The sequence below is a fragment of the Castor canadensis genome, chromosome 9, assembly GCF_047511655.1.
Source record: "Castor canadensis chromosome 9, mCasCan1.hap1v2, whole genome shotgun sequence".
In the NCBI taxonomy this organism is placed as follows: Eukaryota; Metazoa; Chordata; class Mammalia; order Rodentia; family Castoridae; genus Castor; species Castor canadensis.
Genome location: NC_133394.1, coordinates 51,022,560 through 51,043,983, shown reverse-complemented (window position 1 = coordinate 51,043,983; position 21,424 = coordinate 51,022,560). Strand labels below are relative to the sequence as shown.

General features: G+C 34.4%; 1 long non-coding RNA gene and 1 other non-coding gene across 3 annotated transcripts in view; one reads left to right on the top strand and one right to left on the bottom strand.

Annotated features, from left to right (window-relative positions):
• The window catches only part of LOC141410738 (uncharacterized), a 104,944-nt gene that overhangs the window by 68,042 nt on the left and 15,478 nt on the right, over positions 1–21,424 (top strand). The window contains exon 4 of one of the 2 annotated variants that reach the window (XR_012435526.1): positions 2,330–2,393. The exons of the other annotated variant lie outside the window; for it this stretch is intronic. This is a non-coding gene — a long non-coding RNA (uncharacterized lncRNA). Of the gene's footprint in view, positions 1–2,329; positions 2,394–21,424 lie in introns of those variants that run through there. 2 annotated transcript variants of the gene reach the window in all.
• On the bottom strand, positions 13,453–13,558 carry LOC141411182 (U6 spliceosomal RNA). The gene has a single exon (XR_012436018.1). It is a non-coding gene; the product is annotated as a U6 spliceosomal RNA (small nuclear RNA).

Genomic DNA, 21,424 nt, shown 5'->3' with positions numbered 1-21,424 from the left:
GTGAGTTATTAAGATCATGGATTTAGTCTAGGGTGTAGCTTGAGCTAAATAACATATACATAATATCACACCATCTATATTGAGGTAAATTAAAGAAAGAGCTACATTTGTTATTCTGTAATTTTTCGAGAATATAAATATCCATGCTTTAAGAAATTCAGGCTCAGAGATTCCAGGATGCAAGACTAGAATTAATTACATTTTAGCCATATTGAGACTTAGGGAAGCAGAAACTGCTGTCAAATGCTGGCTCCATAATTTCTGACTGTACTTGGAAAGAGGATGGAGGAAATTTGTATCTAATTAGTGTTTGTTTGCATAATAGGCTGCTTTTTTTCTTGGATGTTTTGCTAAGTTAAATGGCTTTAGATGTGATATTATGGAAGACTTGCTCTGGTATTTTCACTGGGCATATTTTTAAACTATAGTCTTTTAAAAAGTTGAGATTGCATGTATTTTTAAAAAAATAATTTATCTGTAATACATACAAGGCATTTATGTCATATTTCAAAAATTTTGATTATTTGATTGTTCTAATATACAGGAGAGAGAGAATTATTTAGTGAATAGAAAGATTTATTGCAGAATCTGATTTGAGCTCTACAAACTACAGTAAGGCTGTGAAAATTCCTTTGCTATACATTAAACCCTAGTGTATACTAAGTGTAATAGTATGTCAGACCTAATAAATAAATTTATGGTCTAATAAAAAAGCATGGTTTTATATTTATAATATTTTCCTAAGAAGTTAATGTATTGAAATGTAACACAATAATCAAAGTATTGCCATCACATACACCATGAGACAATTATAATTTTCAAATATGATTTCTGAAAGTCATTTACCAAGCTATCCTAACCACCATAAGATTTCACTTTTTCATCAATAAAACTATGATTGTCTCCTTGAAGGATAATTGTGTTGTAAATCATCTCATGATGAAAGGATCTATGGAAAAACTCCAAGTTCTTTCTTAGGCTGAAAATTATAGCAACATTCTTTAAACATATGATTGTCAATTTGTGTTTTTATATAAATGCTCTTGCCCTAAAATTTTTATTCTTTTCTGTTCTTTAGAAACTGAGGTCATTTGTTCTTTGTCTCAAAAGCTTATCCCATATTGCAAAATGGCTTAAAGCTATTATGTGGGCCCTTGAGCTTAAGGAAGAAATAGATTTCAGGATTACTACCACATGGAAAAGAATGCATAAGGTCATCCTGAGGAAAATATAATGAGAAAGAGTAGGTCTTTTTCATTATAGGAATGCCAGCCTTTTGGATAGAGGCAGAAAAGGAGTTCACAGTAAGGGAGAAGGGAAATTGAATAGAAATTTGAATATTATGTCATCTTGGGTACTGGAAGGAGGAGATTAGTGAGCAGTCAAGTATATGAAGCATTGTTTTACATTTCTGGTTAAGTCAGATAAAATTGAAAAAAGACATTGGTTCCATTATCAGTGGATAAATTTAAAGGTAGTATTTGTATCTTAAGCCATCAAAGAAATATAGAATTAATAAGATAAAGAAACTGAATTCTTAAGGTAGGTAAACCTTTTCTAGATTATCACAGGTCAGGGCCACTGGCCCTAAATCTTAAGAAGTGATTGTGTGTATATAAAACAGCTATTTATGGGAACATACAAGAGTTTTACTTTTTACTTTATTTTAGATATCTTTCAAAACACTGAAAAAATTCCAATTGCTGCATAAGTTAAAATAGGATAATCTCTGAAAGGTATCCACTGGAGGAAGGCTTGTGTTGTCCTTTTTGAGACCAATAAACACAAAGCCAGTTTAAAGAACATAGAGAGGCCAAAAGGAGAGACTGAATACATTTTATTCTTTTTAGAAGGTTGGCTATGGAGAGAAGGAAGATGGATTTTGTGGTAGCAGGAAGAAAATATTTACCCTTACTGTTTTGACCCAGGAAAAGCTTTTACAATTATTATTAGGAAGCTAAGAATCTGAGAATGTTTAAAACACATATCATAAAGTACAGTTTTAGATTTGTAGAGGCTGAGTAAATGCTGAGAACAGTAGAGGGTGGTAGCTCAGAGTTCCACATCCCCCACCCCACCCTACAAGTTTTCTTAGTTATTAACATCACACATTGATGTGTTATGTTTGTTGAGATTCATAAACCAAAACTGGCATGTCATCATTAGCCAAAGTTCATAATTATACTAAGGTTTATTTATTTTTATTTTATAGTTCTATAACTTGAGAAAAATGCATAATGTCAAACATATACCACAACAGTTTCAAACAGAATATCTACCATTCCAAAATACCCTATGATTCACCTATTTATCCTTTTCCCCCCTACAGATTCCAGGAAAAAAATCCATTGTTATAGTACCTAAGACTTTTATGGATTCTTCAGTATAATTAAGTAAGCTCTCAGATCTTTTTAATGTTTATTTCACATTAAGCATTCTTATTCTGTTGTTTAGGTTCCAAAACTATATTACTTTTGTCCCTTCTTACTTTTCTTGTGAAATTCTGTCTTTATGCTGTTACAGTATTTTTTCTCAAGGCTGGGCTTGAGCTGTGATCTTCCTGCCTTAGCCTACTGTGTGCTAGGATTACAAATGTGTGACACCGTGCCCAACTTATAGTAAGGCTTTTGAGATATTGAAATAGGATGTTTTCAAAATCTACTCATAAAACGTTCCTCTTGAATTCAGGTGATATGCTAAACCCATATACTGTGATAAGAATACTTACTATGACAATTTAAATGTATAAAATCTAAATATAACTAATGAACTTCATGTATGTCACTTATTTTATTAATTAGTTATTTTTATGAATTGAGAATATTTTCATGACAACAAGCAAATTAACTTTGATGATAAAATTATTAAATCAATAAGATTGAGGACTCCAGAGGCACATAGTTTATGTGCTAATCCCAATATGCCTCTTTGCTTCTTGAGTAGCCATTGTTTCTCATCTATGAGGTAGGGTTGATAACAATGTCATCTACATACACAACACTTGGACACTTAGTAAATACACATGAAGCTCATAAAATGACTGTGACTCGGGACATGGACAGATGCATTTACTATTCCTACTCCAATGTAGCATTGTCTCAATATGCCAAAGACAGAGGAAGCCAGAGTCATCATCACCATCTCATGTTGGGATATAAGGGGGTATTTAGAATTGAGCCACAATTCTAGTGGCATCTGCATTCTATATATTACTTTTAAACATTTTCAAAACTTTTTGCCTAACTAGTTATTACCTTCATGAGAAAAATGTGTGTCTTTATCACAACTCTAAATGAGGCAGAGCCAATAATAAGATTAGAAATTTGCGTATTCCACACATGTCTGATGAGAGCACTAAGTTTTATGTTATATGTATTTAAAAGGTGTCAGGACTCATGGGTGTCACACTAAATTACTTGTATTTTTTCTTCCAACAATTAATGGTAGGTAACCTGGAGAGTCCGTTACACACCATTTTTAAAGCTAGTAAAGTTTCATCAAACCTTAAAAGAACATATTTTGGTTTGTTCTTATGGAATTCTTATTAAAATATTCATCTGATTATCATCTATGTGCTTAGGCACTTGCTGGCACGATGTGTGACACAGTTAGTTCTGAACTTTCAGTTTTTCCAACTGTTGTGCCAAAACTATTTTAAAATGGCACCTGAAGGCTGGCATAGCTTAATATGTTCCATTGGGCTTACTTGGTAAAAGATGAGTTCATGTTTCCAAGGCTGTCCTATGATTTCTGTTTTTAGTTCATTTTGTTACGAACATTTAAAATTTACACAATTACCAATTCTAACATGAATACAAATGTTAAAATCTGAGAGCTTTTGGCTTTACAAATGAAAGTAAAATACATAAAGTGAAAGTTCTGACTTTACATTGTTGAAACAGTTTTTTCTCCAATTTTCAGAAAGCAGGTTTGAGATTAATCAATCTATTTTGGATAAAATTTCTAATTTTTACCATTGCAAGTTAGAATATATGTGAATATAATACAAACCAATTTGCAACTTTCTGTTTTTCAATGTACCTATTTTTTATAATTTCAAGAAATAACTCACAAAAGAATTCCTTATATGAGGTCTGAAATTACATAACAAGCCACTTGATTTTCTCACTACTTTGAAACACTAGTGGTTTAATTTACATGGTGGGTTGCATGGCTTTTTAAAAACAGATTTCTTGTTCCTCAAATAGTCTGTTCATTTTAAAAGATCAGGTTATTGATATTTTTCAAGAGTTGTAGATAGAAGAATAGGGTGAAGACAATGTCAATATGAAAACGTAGCCAGGCATGGTGGCACATGCTTGTAATATTGGCTACTTAAGAGAGAGAGAGGGCAGATGGTGGTTTGAGGATATCTAGGCAAACAATCTCAACAAACAACCTTGGTGTGGTGGTGGTCACTTATGACCCTACCTATTCTAGAGGCATAAGTAGGAGGATCAAGGTCCAAGGCTGGCCCTGGGAAAAAATGTGAGACCCTTTTTGAAAAATAACTAAAGCAAAAGGGCTGTGGCTCAAGTAGGAGAGCACCTGTCTAGATATGTACGGAGTTTAAACCTCAGTACCACTGAAATATTAATAATAATAACAATGAGAGTAATGTTCAGTTGGAAACAACTGAGATGGTGATGATGACTCTGGCTTCCTCTGTCTCTGGCATATTGAGACAATGCTACATTGGAGTAGGAATAGTAAATGCATCTCTCCATGTCCTGAGTCACAGCCATTTTATGAGCTTCATGTGTATTTACTAACTGTCCAAGTGTTCTGTAGGTAGATGACATTGTTATCAACCCTGCCACATAGATGAGAAACAATGGCCAGTCATGGCTGGCAAGAGGCAAGTTGGGCTTAGCACATAAATTATGTGTCTCCTGAGTCCTCAATCTTGTCCACTCCTCTAAACTGTGGCTACTGAAAGAGCATTCTCCAGAATAATATGAGAGAAATTAAAGAAAAGCAGAAGTGGAAAAGAATGGAAAAAGTCAAAATGAGCATAGTAACCCTGATAGAACAAGAATCTCTTTTCTCAGTATTTCTTTATCTGCCATTTATTCCTCCACTTCATCTTCTCCCTCAGAATTCCTCACTGGTGGCTGGGGAAACCCACTTGCTGTGGTTTTGGATCTAACCCTTTCTCAACCCTTTTTTGAATGTTCTCTCTACTGCCTTGCTGTCCCTTTGACCTGGCTGGTGACAGTGCTTTCTAAAGTTGTTTATGATGTCCTTCACCTGCCATGGGGCCAGGAATGGGATCATTATCCTTGTTCACCATTGTCATTTCCAGGCAATACTTCTGTTCTTTTGTGGGCTATAGTACCTAGCTATATTCACACATTCCTCTCTTTATTGCTGCATCCACCCATTTCCTATTATCTCGACAAATTGACTGATGTATGAGTGACTTCCTTACATTAAAAAAGCCTCTTCAAATAGACAGTTAGCAAAAAAATTGAAAAAGGGTTTATTGACTCTAAATAGAAGATGAGAAATTTAGCGATCCTCTTACTGCCCCTCTCCCTTACTTACCCTATTTCTGATTTTGCTGTTTGGCTAACAGAATCCTCAGTGTCCATCACCTTGATTTTCTGCCTCTGTGCCCAGGATCATTGTGTCTCTCTTCTCCTCATGTCAGGTGGCTCAGCCATTTATCTCCCTAAGGATGCTCTTCATACCCACTCTAGTTTCATCCTATTGGCCTTTGTCTATGAATTCACCTTCAGAGCAATCACCCTTTCCTTAGAGAAGGCCACCTAAATTCTGTGCACTGGGCCAGGGCACACCACATGGACTCAATGCAAAAAGTTCGGTTTGGAGTGAGTTTCAGAGTGTCACAGACAGTCTCTGTCCCAGCCCAAGGAAAAAGGGCCAGGCAAAAACAAAGAGCAAGAGCTGAAAGATTGGTTTGTTCTCTGATACAGTGATCATAACATCAATGTATTTTTAAAAGAGGTAGTGAATATAAACTGTATTTACTAAAAGGTGTGCTATACTCAATACTTAAATAAATAATTTCAAGAGTCTAAGATTTCAATCATTCACTCTATTATTTAAGTCTTCAAATTAAGGAACTCCTTCATGAAAAAGTAGTTGGGTGGGGTTTTGGTAATCTTTAAAGTACCAAATCTCTCTGGGAGTCTTGTGTTCATTTATTCTTTTCTGCTGCTATTGACCACCAAGACTCTTCCTTGTATTTTTCTTCCAGAAATATTATTTGGGGCTACAACACAATTCACAGACATTGCTTCAGCTACATTAGAAAATAAGAATTTTATTTAAAATAGTCAGCTTCCTGAATTATCTCTTTGAAAAACAAGATGTTAACATAATTTTCTAAATATAAGACCTCAAAATAGTCATATAAGGGAGAAGAATATGATTTGGAGAAAATTTAGGGGTTAACACAGGAAAGTAGTAAAAAATTTTATTGTAATTTTTTTATTGTTATACTCAGGGTACATTGTGACATTTATGAAAGTTCTTACAATAATATCATATTTGAATTCACCCACTCCCCCATTTTCCTTTATCACTCCCTCCACTCCTGGAACAGTTTCAACAGGTCTCATTTTTCCATTTTCACACATGAGTATGAGCATATTCCACCTCGTGCACCCTATTGTAACTTTTTAATTACAAAAGCATCCCATATACTTACATGTATTTAATTTTTTAGGTCACAAAGTATTTTGACAAAGCAAGATTTTCTCTGAATTTATAGTCTAATTTGGCTTTATAAAATATTAATTTCTTTTTAAATCAATTTTTAATCCTAAGAAACATTTAATCTCTAATCTCTTTGGTATAAGACTTTTCCATTTTAAATGACTCATTATTAGGTTTTGATTAATTGAATTTGATTTAAAAGATCAAGTACCAAAGAAGTTATATAATCTGTAATATTATATAATCTTTTAATAATAAAGCACTTTTCTTTCATATAGTCATAATTAAATGACTCAATAAATTGTCATAAATTCTAAACTTATGTCACTTACCCATCATCTCAAATCTCTTAAGTAGCTTCTTAGCAAAGATAAATGATAAGTTGCAGCATGACTCATTTTATTGCTTTGCATTGCAAACTTAGAAATGAATCTACCTTCAGGATTATTTTCCTCTTATGAATAGGACAAAATACCTCCAAACACTGGAGAGATTTATGAATGAGTTGGTGAATGGAGGCCCTTGCTATCAGTTCCTATCCCTGACCTGTGAAAATGTCTTTAGGCTAAAACATTTGTCTCTTTTGTGAATGTAATATTCTTTTTATTTTAGAAAATAATCATATATTTCAAGGGTCTAGTTCACCTATCCTGTTGTCTATTAGATATTTCCTATTGAATATATAACATTTCAAGGCAGAGGCTCAATTCTTACTGAGCTTTCTCAAACTGAAGATGCTACCATTATAAAGCAACAATAACAGCAAATATGAAATATGTGGGTTAAGTAGATTGTAAATATTTTGATTGCAGATGGAAAATGATTATGAAAGCAGATTGATAAATATATATATATATATATATATAAAAGCTGCAGTTCTATGGTTTGAGCTCTGGCAAGTGCTAGCTAGGCATGTGCTCTTCTATTTGAGCCACAACGTTAGACTTTTTCCTCCAGTTATTTTGATCAGGTTTCTCTTTTTTGCCTGGATTTGTCTGGACTACCATCCTCCTATTTATGCTTTACACCATAGCTGGGATGACAGGTGTGCACCTATCTATTGGTTGAGATGGGATCTTACAAACTTTTTGCCTGGGCTGGCCTTAGACCTCAATCCTCAAATCTCAGCCTCCCAGGTATCTAGCATTACAGATGTGAGCCACTGGTGGATACCTAGGTAAGTTTTTGTATGTTTGTTTGTTTGCTTTGTTTAGTTTTTTAAATTGGCAATTGCCTAGCTACAGAAAAAGCCTAGACTCTTGAAGCTATTTGTGGGGGCATTAAATACACATATTTCATAGCTCTTTAGTTATTGCACATTAATATTTTATTTCCTGTATCCCTTTCTGTTTGATACAGAATCACGCTTACTCTTTTTTTCTGTATTTATTCATAAATTTTTATTAGGAAATATTCATTATATGGGAGACCTTCATAGTGACAATTCTGATTAGACATTATTTGCATTGCCCCCTTCTGACTCTTCCCCTCAAATCCCTCCTCGCCCCATTAAAGCAATTGCAAAGTTTTCTTATTCTGTTTCATATAGGTATATGAAGTCCATCTACCATATACCATCATGATAATCTTCCTTCACCCTCCCCTCTCCCACTAGTACCCCCTAACACACAATGTACCTATTTTACAGTTCTGGTTTTCATTATAAATATTTAAGTTGCTGTTCATGGGGATATTTCAATGTATGTCCACTGTGGGTGTACTTTACTTTTGTCCATTCAACCCCATCCATTACTCTCCCTTACCGCTTTATCTCCCACCGCGCATATTTCAACAGCTTTCAGTTCACATCCTTATATCCTCTACCTTCACATCTTATGTTATGTAATATAACTTGACACCCTATTATTTTCTTTTCCTTTGCACCTTTCCCCGTGTTCCATAAAGTGTTTCTGCTGTTAAAAACATGCTCAACATCTGAGTTTGTATATGATCATGCTTGTTTTTAGGTATATGTTTATCTTTTGGATCTATCTTCCACATATGAGAGAAAACAAGTGGCTTTGGTGTTTCTGATCTTGTCTTACTTCACTTAACATGATGTCTTTCAATTGCATCTATTTACCTTCAAACCACATGCCATATTTCTTATGGCAGAGTAATATTCCATTGTGTATATATGTCACAGTTTCTTGATCCATTCATCAGTTGTAGGGCACTTGCATTGTTTCTAAAGCTTGGCTATTATGACTAGTTCTGTGATGACATCAGTGTGCAAGTGTCTCTATTGTATCCTGTCTTGTGTTCCTTTGAATAGATGCCCAGGAGCAGTATCACTGCATAGGATGGCAGTTCAATCTCTAGTTCTTTTAGGAATCTCCACACTGCTTTCCATAGTGGTTGTATAATTTTGCATTCCTACCCAGAACTGTATAAGAGTTACTGTTTCACCACATCCTTGCCAGCATTTGTTGTTATTATTACCCTTGATTATGGCCATTCTAACTGGGGTGAGAAGAAATCTAAATGTTGTTTTGATTTGCATCTCTTTTATAACCAGAGAAGATGAACACTTCTTCATGTATTTACTGGACATTTGTACTTCTTCCTTTGAGAATTCCCTGTTTAATTCATTGCCTATTTCTTCACTGGGGTGTTGATTCTTTGGGGGCTGAGTTTTTGAGTTAACTGTAGATTCTGAATATTGGTCCCTAATCAGATGAGTAACTGGCAAAGATTTTCTGTCATTCTGTGGGCTGTCTTTTGAGTCCGGTGACTGTTTCCTTTCTGTTCATTACTTTTCTTAGATGCTGAGTCTTTTGAGTTCTGTTTAGGAAGTCATTCCCTATACCTATCTGTTCCAGTGTATTTCCTACTACTTCCTGGATTTGTTTCCGTTTCAGGCCTTATATTAAGGTCTTGGATCCACTTTAAGTTGACTTTGGTACAGGGTGAAAGACAGGGATCTAGTTTCAGTCTTCTATAGGTGGATATTCAGCTTTCCCAGCAGCATTTGTTGAAGAGCCTTTCTTTTCTCCATCATGTGTTTTGGGCTCTTTCATTGAAGATCAGTTGACTATAGATGCATGGGCTATGTCTGGGTCTTCTATTCTAATACATTGGTCTTCCTGTCTGTTTTGTGCCTTACAACTCTGTTTTTATTGTTATGGGTCTGTAGTATATTTTGAAGTCAGGTATCATGATGCCTCCAGCATTGGACTTTTTGCTCAGAATTGCTTTGACTATTTGAGTTCTTTTGTGTTTCCATATGTATTGAATGATTGCTTTTCATATTTCTGTGCAGAATGTCATTGGAATGTTGATAGGAATCGCATTGAACATGTAGATTGTTTTTGGTAATATGGCCATTTTCACAATGTTGATTCTAACAATCCACGAGCATGGAAGGTCATTCCATCTTCTGCTGTGTTCTTCAATTCTTTCTCCAGTGGTTTATAGTTTTCATTAAAAAGGTCTTTCGTTTCTTTCATTAAATTTATTCTGAGGTACTTTATTGACTTTGAGGCTATTGTAAATGGGATCATTTCCCTGATTTCGTTCTCAGTCTGTTCATTGTTGATATATAGAAAAGCTACTGATTTCTGTATGCTAATTTTGTATCTTGTTACCTCACCAAAAGAGTTTATGATTTCTAACAGTTTTTTGGTAGAGTTTTTGGGGTCTCTTAGGTATAGGATCATGTTACCTGCAAATAGGGATAGTTTGACTTCTTCCTTCCCTATTTGAATCCCTTTTATTTCTTGCTCTTGTCTTATTACTCTGGCTAGGAATTCTAAAACTATGTTGAATAGGAGTGGAGAATGTGGAAATCCCTGTCTTATTCCTGACTTTAATGGGAATGGTTTCAGTTGTTCTCCATTTGGTATGATGTTGGCTCTCAGCTTGTTGTATATAGCCTTTATTATATTGAGGAACATTCCTTCCATTCCTAGTTTCTTCAGAGCTTTTATTATGACAGTGTGCTGGATATTATCAAAGGCTTTTTCTGGGTCTGTTGAGAGGATCATGTAGTTTCTTGTCCTTGCTTCTGTTTATATGCTGTACATTGCATATAAATTTATATCAATTTATGTACATTGAACCATCCTTGCATCTATGGAATGAAACCAACTTGATCATGGTATCTGATCCTTTGAACATGTTGTTGAATTCTGTTTCCTAATATTTTGTTGATAATCTTTGCATCTATATTCATTAAAGATATTGGTCTATAATTCTCTTTTCTGGTTGCATCTTTATTGGGTTTTGGAATGAGTATAATGCTGGCATCATAGAAAGAGTTTGCTAATTTTCCTTCTTTTCTATTTCCTGAAAAAGTTTTAGGTGTATTAGTGTTAGTTCTTCTTAAAGGTTTGGTAAAATTCAGCTATGAATCCATCAGGTCCTGGGGTCTTGTTTGTAGGAAGACTCTTTATTACTGCTTCAATTTCATTGCATGTAATAGGACTATTTAAGTGTTTAATATCTTCTTGGTTCAATTTTGGTTGGTTATATGCATCTAGGAATTTATCCATTTCATCTAGATTTTCCAGTTTGTTTGAATATAAGCTTTCAAAGAATTCTCTAATGATTTTTTGGCTTTCATTAGTATTTGTGGTTATGTCCCCTTTTTCACCTCTGATTTTATTAATTTGGATCTTTTCCTTCCTCGGTTTTGTCATGTTGGCTTAGAGTTTGTTGATCTTGGTAATTTTTTCAAAGAACCAACTTTTTGTTTCATTAATTCTTTTTATAGTTTGTTTGGTTTCAATCTCATTGATCTTGGCCCTGATCTTTATTATTTCTCTCCATCTGCTGGTTTGGGGTTTGATTTGCTATTGTTTTTCTAGGATCTTAAGGTACATCAGTAGGTTGTATATTTGAGAAGTCTCTGTTTTTTTTTAATATAGGCACTTGTAGCTATGAACTTTACCCTTGGCACAGCCTTTACTGTGTCCTACAGATTCTGGTAGGTTTTATTTTCATTTTTATTGGATTCTAGGAACTTTTTGATTTCTTCCCTTATTTCTTCAGTCACCCATTGGTTTTTCAGCAGTGTGTTGTTCAGTCTCCATGCGTTTGAATATTTTTTGTGGTTTCTTGTGTTGCTGCAGTCTAGTTTTATTCCGTTGTGATCAGACATGATATAGGGGGTTATTTTGATTTTATTGACTGTCTTGAGACTTACTGTGTGTCCTAAAATATGATCTATTTTGGAGAAAGTTCCATGAGCTACAGAAAAGAATGTGTAATGTATGGTTGTTGGGTGAAATACTCTGTAGATAGCAACCATGTCTATTTAGTCTAATGTGTGGAGTAACTCTGAAGTTTCTTGGTTGAATTTTTGCCTGAATGACCTATCTATTGGTGACAGTGGGGTATTCAGGTCTCCCACTATTACTGTGTTAAGAGTTTATCTGTGCTGTTAGGACCATTAGAGTTTTTTTTTTTAATGTAGATGGGTGCCCCTGTGTTTGGTGCATATATGTTAAGGATTGATATTTCTTCTTAATGAATTGTTCCTTTCATTAATATGAAGTGACCTCCATTGTCTCTTCTGATTGATTTTAGTCTGAAGTCTACTTTGCCAGATATGAGTATAGCTACTCCTGCCTGTTTTGGGGTCTATTTGCTTGGAAAACTTTTTTCTATCCTTTGACTCTAAGCCAGTGTTTATTTTCCTCAATGTGATGAGTCTCTTGTAAGGAACATATAGTTGGGCCTTGTTTTTTATCTCAGTTTGCTATTTTATGTCTTTTGATTGGGACATTGAGGCCATTTACATTCAGTGTTTATATTAAGAAGTTCCTGGTGTTTCTAGCCATTTTTATTCCCCTGTTGTTTAGATTTGCCAGTCCTTGTTTACTGATCTGCTTGCTCAAAAGGGTTTATTCCTTCTTGAGTCTTCCTGTCTCACTCTAGTCTCTATATGTAAAAGTCCTTTAAGTATCTTCTGTAGTGCTGGCTTGGTAGTCATGAATTCCTTTAGTTTTTCCTTGTTGTGGAAGGTTTTAATTTCTCCTTCAATTAGGAAGGATAGTTTTGCTGGATAGACTAGTCTAGTGCTTTCTTTCAGGGCCTGAATTATATCTTTCCATGACCTTCTTGAGTTGAGAAATCTGCTGTTATTCTAATGGGTTTGTCTTTATATGTCACTTGTCTTTTTTTTTTGCAGCTTTCAGAATTCTTTCTTTGTTCTGTGTGCTGATTGTTTTGATTATGATATGTCTGTGGAATTTTCTTTTTGGTTCTGATGGTTTGGTGCTCGTAAGCTTCCTGAACCTTTCTCCATGTGTTTGAGTATTTTCAACACACAGTGTCTCTTTCTTTCTCAAGTTTAGGGAAGTTTTCAGCTATTATTTTATTGAATAGATTGTCAATGCCTTTAGTTTGTATCTCCTCTGTTTCATCTACACCCATGATTCATAGGTTTGGTCTTTTCATGGTGTCCCAGATATCTTACATGTTCCATTCATATTTTCTTAGCATTCTTTCATGATCTCTTATTGTTTGGTCTAATTCCTCCACTTTGTCTTCTGTTTTTGATACTCTATTTTCAACTTGCACCACTCTATTCACCAAGCTTTTGATTGAGGCTTTTATTTGGAATATTGAGTTGTTTATTTTGGATTAATTATTTTCTAAGGTTTCCATATCTTTTTTGATTTCCTCTTTCATATCCTAGATAGTCTTCTTAATTTCATTCATCTGTTTGTATTCTCTTTGAGCTCATTTAATTGTTTATTCACATCCTTTTTGAGGTCAAATACTAGCTCTTGTGTTTCTTCTTTGAAGTCTTTAATCATTTTAAAAAATATGGAATGTTTCATGAATTTGTGTGTTATTCTTATCTAGACACCATGCTAACCTTCTCTCTATCATTCAATTTTAGTATATGTGCTGCCAAAGTGAGTACTCACTGCTTTTCTTACACTGAATGTGAACCATTTTCCTTCTTCTAACCATACTAATGAGAACATTACTTAAACACCAAGCAGTACAGAATTGGAAGCAAATAAAGTGTTCTCTGACCAGATTTTCTTCTTTGAGTATGAAGAGAGAATTTTCAGGAAGTCAGGTGTTTATGAAATTTAGGCAAGTCTATATACTTTTTAGCACTTCACTTACTGCATCTATATAATGAGAAACTTTGATTAAATTACAAGTCCTTCCAATGCTGAAATTTAATTATGGTTGATTATCACAAATCATCCTAAGATTAAAAATTGAGAGTTGAACAATGTATCTTTAATAATAATGACAGAATTATCAAGCACTAAATGTATGCTTATCATTTAATGTTTTCCATAGGACTTGGAGAAATTAGTCTCTACCTTGAACTATCCAATATTTTCAAAGGAAAAGTCAAGTAGATAAGCAGATTAAAGAAGTCATTCTATGGGAAGGGGACAAAGGAAGAGTGAAGAGGATTAGAGGAGATGAACCAATTGGGGTTGTAATACATATATGCATGGAACTATCATATGGATACTCCCTGTGCAGCTATCCTATCTCAAACTAGCAAAAAAAGAAAATCAGACTTTTCTTTCATATTGTATCTTTTTTTTATCTTTTATCTACAAAATCAGAGGACAGGAGGGCAAAATAGGTCCTGCTCCAGTGTAGGGGAAGGGTTGGCACCAGTGGGAGGGAGGAGGTGGCAGGGAAAGGGGGTAGGAGAATGAATACAGTGCAAAAAATGTGTACACATATAAGTAAATGCAAAATGACACCTGTTGAAACTATTTTAGGAATTGGGGGAGGAGAGATAAAAGAGAGTGATAGAGGGGGTGAATTCAAGTATGATATATTGTAAAACCCCTTATAAGTGCTGTAGTGCACCCCCACCAAGAACAACAATAAAGAAAAAAGAAGACAACATTCTATATATCTTTAATATTTCTTCATTCAATTTACTTACACTTCTTAGCTAGATTTTCTTCTGAGAATGGAGGATTCAAAGATGAATAAAACATGATCTTCATCCTCCAAGAGTTCACAGTCAATGTAGTATGTTTAAAAATGATTACAAAAGCATGACCATAGCAAACCAAATAAGTTTATGAATTGGTTTCCTCTTACCACCTGTAGCTGATATCATCTTCCTTCATTAAAGTTATATAGCTGTATTTAGTGTAAGTGCTGAATTCTTGGATTTCCTACTAGGGCATTTCAGAGTCATATATTTCTTAGATTGTAAATTTGATGAAGGCAGGGCATATATGCATTATTTAAGTTGTAATTCTAGCACTTAACCACCGTGACTGGCATGGAGAGCACAAATAGACTCTAACGCAGTGATAGTGGGAGGCCTGAATACCCCACCGTCACCAATAGATAGGTCATCCAGGCAAAAGATCAACAATGGAACTTCAGGACTACTCCACACATTACACTAAATAGACATGGTTGATATCTGTGTTTTGTATAGAATTAATTTTTAATCATGCCTAGAAGCCAATAGAGAGGACATATATTTAATTGTGAATACAGTTAAAGTTTTAATTATAAAATTGTCTTTTTAAATATTTATTCTGGGTATTTTTAGAAACGGTTATGATATAATCCCTTTGTTAGCTCAATGTACCATATATTTTCCTTTCCTAATAAATTAATTTATCATAGTTTTATTTAAGTAGCAGTTTCTTTACACAATATTTAAAATATGATTCAATTTGAAAAAAATGACTTCATATATAACTATAAACATATAGTTATATTTATATTACTTTCTGGACCAAAAATCTCAGTAAAACATACTTATATTTTGTAAGTGGACAATAATTTTGATTATTTTTTCACATTCTTAGGAATGCAAGTGATACAGATAAGAAGAGGAACTGGAATATGCAGTCAAGTTAAAAAAAACGTTAGATTCCTCTCCAGGTCACACAGTTCTGAATGAAATTGTATTACTAGTTACATAGAACAATACTTGTGGAAAACTATTATTGTTTAGTCATTAAAGTAATGAAATTTGAACTAACCATTTTTTGAAAAACATGGTTTACAAGTTGGGTGGCTTGGGCAAATAGGTAACCACTATCCCCCCACTTTAAGCTTAGGACTGTTAATTTTAATTTCTAGCACCCCTCCCCCGATGACTATACACACAATTTACATTTATGTTAAAAAATTAATCTTCTCTTGCATCTCTTCACATAACAGAGTTGTATGGGTAGTGACAGTCCTCTCCAACCTCATCTTCATCTACTCTCATGTATTTCCTCCTTTCTTTGGCCACTCCAGTCTCACCCCAGCTGCTCTCAGACCTTGACATCTTTCTTATCTCAGTGACTTCATCCACCTCTATCCTTTTCTCTTTTTTGACCTTACAAAGCCTGTTCTGGCCACCTGTTAGTCACTTCCCTTTGTTTATTTAATAATGTGTATTGAAATTTGTATTTAGTCTTTGCCTTTAAAAATTTACATGCAGCAAACTTCTTCTTTAAAACCTCTCACTCCCATCTGAAGGAAATGTCACTGGAAAATTCCATGGTAATGGCTAGACATCTCTCCCTCACCCCTGTCTCCCAGGCTTGCACAGTCACCCTTTCCCATTGGCTTCACCATAAGTAGTCTGTTGCTTCTGTGTACCCCTGGTGGAATGTAATGATTCTTTCTGCCAGCCCTTAGTTTGGCTAATTCTACACTAAAAAAATAAACTCACACTTTGATTCTCATTCCTTTATTAATGAGGCTCCCTGCATGGTGCATCAACATTGCTTATTTCTCTCATATTTCACTGGCCACCAGAACTTAATTATTGTGATACATTTGTCAGTTTTCTAAGGACAGGTATAGTTTCTTATTAATTTTTATACCCACCTACAATTATTCCAGTGATTACTACACAGCAGGTGCTCAATAGTGTATATCTGTTGAAGACTTAATTAAAATGAGAGCCCCTGAAAACAGGCTGAACATGAATGATCTCTGAATGTCTAACTGCCCCTCAGATGAATTTCTAGATAAGGTGGATAAGGAACTTGGGCCTCCATGACACATCCTGGAGCTTGAGCACAGGATCCTCAGTTCTTCCATCTGAGAATGAGTGAGCTTGGATAGTTTGTCATTTCTTTTTCGTTTCTGTTTATATTTCATCAATACATTTTGAATTTCCAGGTAGCTTGGGGAAAGTAATTTAAAGTGGGTTACATAATTTTCCAATTATTTAATGTTTTTTATATTTTAACCAAACAAGTTTTTCCTATATCATGAAAATAAAGTAATTATGCAATGACAAAGTAGAAAAGGAAGTAATGAAGATTTATTTGACCACCTCCTATGCCATAGGTTCTGAGGTAGACCCTTTGAATCCTTTTTCTCATTCAGTTCTCATGGTTGCTGTAAGAGGGATGTACAATTATCACTATTTGAAGATTTAAAACAAAAACCTAGATATCTGAATCACATTATGATATCCTTTTTGTAGTGCTGTCTCTCTATTTCCAGCACTGTGAACATTCATAGTCATGTATTTTAAAACTATGGAATTTTTATAGACCAAGGCAGTGATTCTTTGCTATTGTCTGGTTGGAGTAACCATGAAATGATATTTCACTCAAGGGCATTATTATTTTAACATTTAGTCATTTATGAGAAGAGAATTTATTAAAGTTTAAAGAGTGCAGTAACAGAGATTGGAGGAAGAAAAGAGATGGATGGAGATGGAGAAAAAGAAAGAACATTCATTTCAGAGGGACTAACTAGTAAGACTTATAGCATAATGGCAGATAGTCATGGAGTCTTAAATCTGAAAATTTGAAGGTTAGTGGCTCACATGCATGAGCAATTTGTACACATACAAACAATATTTGTGAGGAGGAGCAATCTGATTATCTATCTACCTATCTGTCATCTATCAAGTATTACTGAAAATTTTTATCACTACAATAAAGGAAATTAAAAAAATTTATCTGGATGATGGGATTAACACTCTCAAACAGGGGATAAAATAACTAACTCACCTATAATTGGCAAAATATTTGCCTCACCTACCATCATTTAAAAATTTTCAGTTTTGTCCACATTTTGAGATAGTTATAATTTAAAAAATATGACTAATTAGTACAAAAAAATTCAGTAGAATCTAGGACTGATGATAATCTACAAACTGGAAAATTAGTCTTTAATAAATAGTGGGCTTATGATTTCTTACAAATTCATTTCTTTTCTATGATATTTACATCTGTTTCATCCATTATCTTTATATTTTTGATTCAGTCATATAAAATGTTAGGGACTTTTCTCAAAAAAAGTGGTGCAAACTTTGAAAATAAGTTGTGTTTGTGAAAACTATTCAAAATTAGAATTATGGAAATTAATTTTAAACCTCTGAAGATGTAATTCCATGCAGATGAGAGCATATTTATGCTTACCTAGAGATTTAGCATCTGTATTACATATAAGTTATTCAGTTAGAAAGCTGGTTAATCAAGCTTAGTGAAATGTTTTGCTAACATGATCTTGAAACAATTATTTTCATAATTAAAATATTAGTCTACTTTAGAAACCTTTGTAACCAAACTCAATCTGAGAACTATTGTAACATGTTAATGATCCATACTTTTATCATGACATAACTTCCAACTTCCTTTTATGTCTAAAAACATTTTGATCAAATAGTTGAACACATCTTTAGCAAAAGAATAAGTAGAGTCGAACCTAGATGCTATTACATAATATAATTGGTTTCCAAAACTGAAGCTGGAAGATTGAACATAAAATATTTGGGAGAGTACCTCGGCAGTGGATGGATTAGGTAACCTGAGAATCTTCCAAATAAAGATACCTGAAAAGGAAAGGAAAATACAATAAACACATTGTAGAAGCATACCTGATGTTGCAACAAAAAATGGAAAATCCCCATGGATGAAGGATGCAAGCAAAGCAGGGTTATGGGGTCAATATTGTGGGAAGGCAATCCCTAGAAGGAAATCTGTGAGCAGATTTTCTTGGATCCCTGGAAGAAAGGGGAGGAGAGGTATGGGAGTAGAGGGTATTTTGTGTTTTAATGGCCATATAGGCATAAAACCTGTTTTTGATGAGGATGTGGGATCAAAACTCAAAACATGTTTTTGACCCTTGGAAGTATTGACCTCAGTGAAATTGTGGCTGACAAAATTTACTCACTGGGATATAGGAAGAAGACAGAAAGCACAGGCCCTATATGGAAAATGCCATGTGCTTTGAGTTTTATTAGCATGGATCAACCTTCACACAGTTTGGATCTTAAATATGAATTACATGAAAGAAACCTCAAGCCAAGAATTTAACTTAAAAAGTAGTCTTTGTTGCCTTACGGAATAAGCATCTTCTGTCAAGAGTAACATTGAGGTTATATAAAGAACTCAAAAATTAAACAGGGGATTAATATCCAGAATACATAAAAAACTCAAAAATTAAAGATAAAAAAGAGCAAATACTCTAATCAATAAATGAGTAAATGAGCTGAATAGATGATTTTCTATTTTTATAAATTTTTATTAGGATACATTCATTATACAGGGGGATTCATAGTGACAATTCCAATTAGACATATATTATACATTATTTACATTGTCCCAATTGTCTCTCCCCTCAGCCCTCTCTTCACTCCACTTAAAGCAATTTCAAGAGGTTTCTTAGTTCTACTTCATATATGTATATGAAGTCCTTCTACCATATACTGTCACCTTAATCTCCTTCATTCACCCTCCCCCTCCCACTAGTACTGCCCCCCACAGACTGTATGAATTTTACAGTCCTGTATTTTATTATTAATATTTAAGTTAATATTCAAAGGCATTTCTCAATGTATACCCACTATGGGTATGCTTTACTTTGGTCCTTTCAAGGCATCCATTACTTTCCCTTATCCTTTTATCTTCTACCTCCCATTCTTTAACAGCTTTCAATACACATCCTTATATCCTTTACCTTCACATTTTATGTTTTATGATATTATTGATGCTCTATCATTCTCTTTTCCTTTCCCTCTTTTCCCAACTTCAATAGAGTATTCAAACAAGTTCTATATCTGAGGTTGCATATGATCATGATTGCTTTTGTGCATGTTTATCTTTTGGATCTACCTTCTGTGTATGAGAAAAAATGTATATTTTTGAGCCTGGTTTACGTCATGTAACATGATGTCTTTCAGTTGTATCCATTTACCTTCAAACCACATGTCATTATTCCTTATGGCTAAATAATACTCCATTGTGCATATATATCAACAGTATCTTGACACATTCATCAGCTGTAAAAGCACCTGGGTTGTTTCCAAAGCTTGGTTATTGTGAATAATGCTGTGATGACCATAGTGTGCAAGTGTCTCTATTGTATCCTGTCTTATGTTCCTTTAAGTAGCGGTATCACTATGTCATATGACAGTTCTATCTTTAGCTTTTTGAGGAATTTCCATACTGCTTTCCATAGTGGTTGTGTGATTTGGCATTCCCACAAACAGTTTATCAGGGCTCCTGTTTCACTGCATCCTTGCTAGCATTTGTTGTTACTACCCTTGATTATGGCCATTTTAACTGGGTGAGGTGAACTCTAAGTTTTGTTTTGATTTATATTTCTTTTATAAGCAGGGAAGTTGATCACTTCTTCATATATTTACTGTCACCTCTTCCTTTGAGAATTCCCTGTTAAATTTATATGCCCATTCCTTCATAAATGATGTTGATTCTTTGGAGGTTGAGTGTTTTGAGTTCCCTGTAGATTCTGGATATTAGTCCCTTATTGGATGAGTAGCTGGCAAAGATTTTCTCCCATTCTGTGGGCTGTCTCTTGAGTCTGGTGACTGTTTCCTTTGCTGTGTAGAAGCTCTTCAATTTGATGCAGTCCCATCTGTTCATTATTTCTCTTAGATGCTGGGTCTTTTGAGTTTTGTTTAGGAAGTCATTCCCTATACCTATCTGTTTCAGTGTATTTACTGCTTCCTGGAGTTGTTTCCATTTCAGGCCTTATATTAAGGCCTTTGATTCACTTTGAGTTGATTTTGATACAAGGTGAAAGACAGTGATTTAGTTTCAGCCTTCTACAGGTGGATATTCAGTTTCCCCAGCAGCATTTGTTGTAGAGCCTGCCTTTTCTCTATCATGTGTTTTGGGCTCCTTCATTGAAGATCAGTTGGCTGTAGATGCATGGGTTTATGTCTGCGTTTTCTATTCTGATCCATTGGTCTTCCTGTCTGCTTTATGCCAATACCATGCTGTTTTTATTGTTATGGCTCTGTAGCATAGCTTGAAGTTGGCTATTATGATACCTCCAGCAATGGACTTTTTGCTCCTAATTGCTTTGGCTATTCTAGGTCTTTTTTCCTATGCATTTCAAGATTCATTTTTCTATTTCTGTGCAGAGTGTCACTTGAATTTTGTTAGGGATTGCATTGAACATGTAGATTGCTTTTAGTAGTGTGGCCATTTTCACAATGTTGATCCAGCAATCCATGAGAATAGAAGGTCTTTCTATCTTCTGATGTCTTTGATTTCTCTCTTCAGTGGCTATATAGTTTTCATTAAAAAGGTCTTCAGTTTCCTTTGTGAAATTTATTCCAAGGTACCTTATTGTTTTTAGGCTATTATAAATGGGATTGTTTCCCTGATTTCTTTCTCATTCTTAACAGATGATTTTTAAATAAAGAAATAAAGACATCCAATAAATACCTGAAAAATGTTTAGCATCCTTAGCCATCAGGAAAATTTAAATCAAATTTACCCTGAGGGGACACTCCAAGATGCCAGATTATTGACTTACCCCAGATAGCCGTGCTTCAACAAACCTGCAAGTT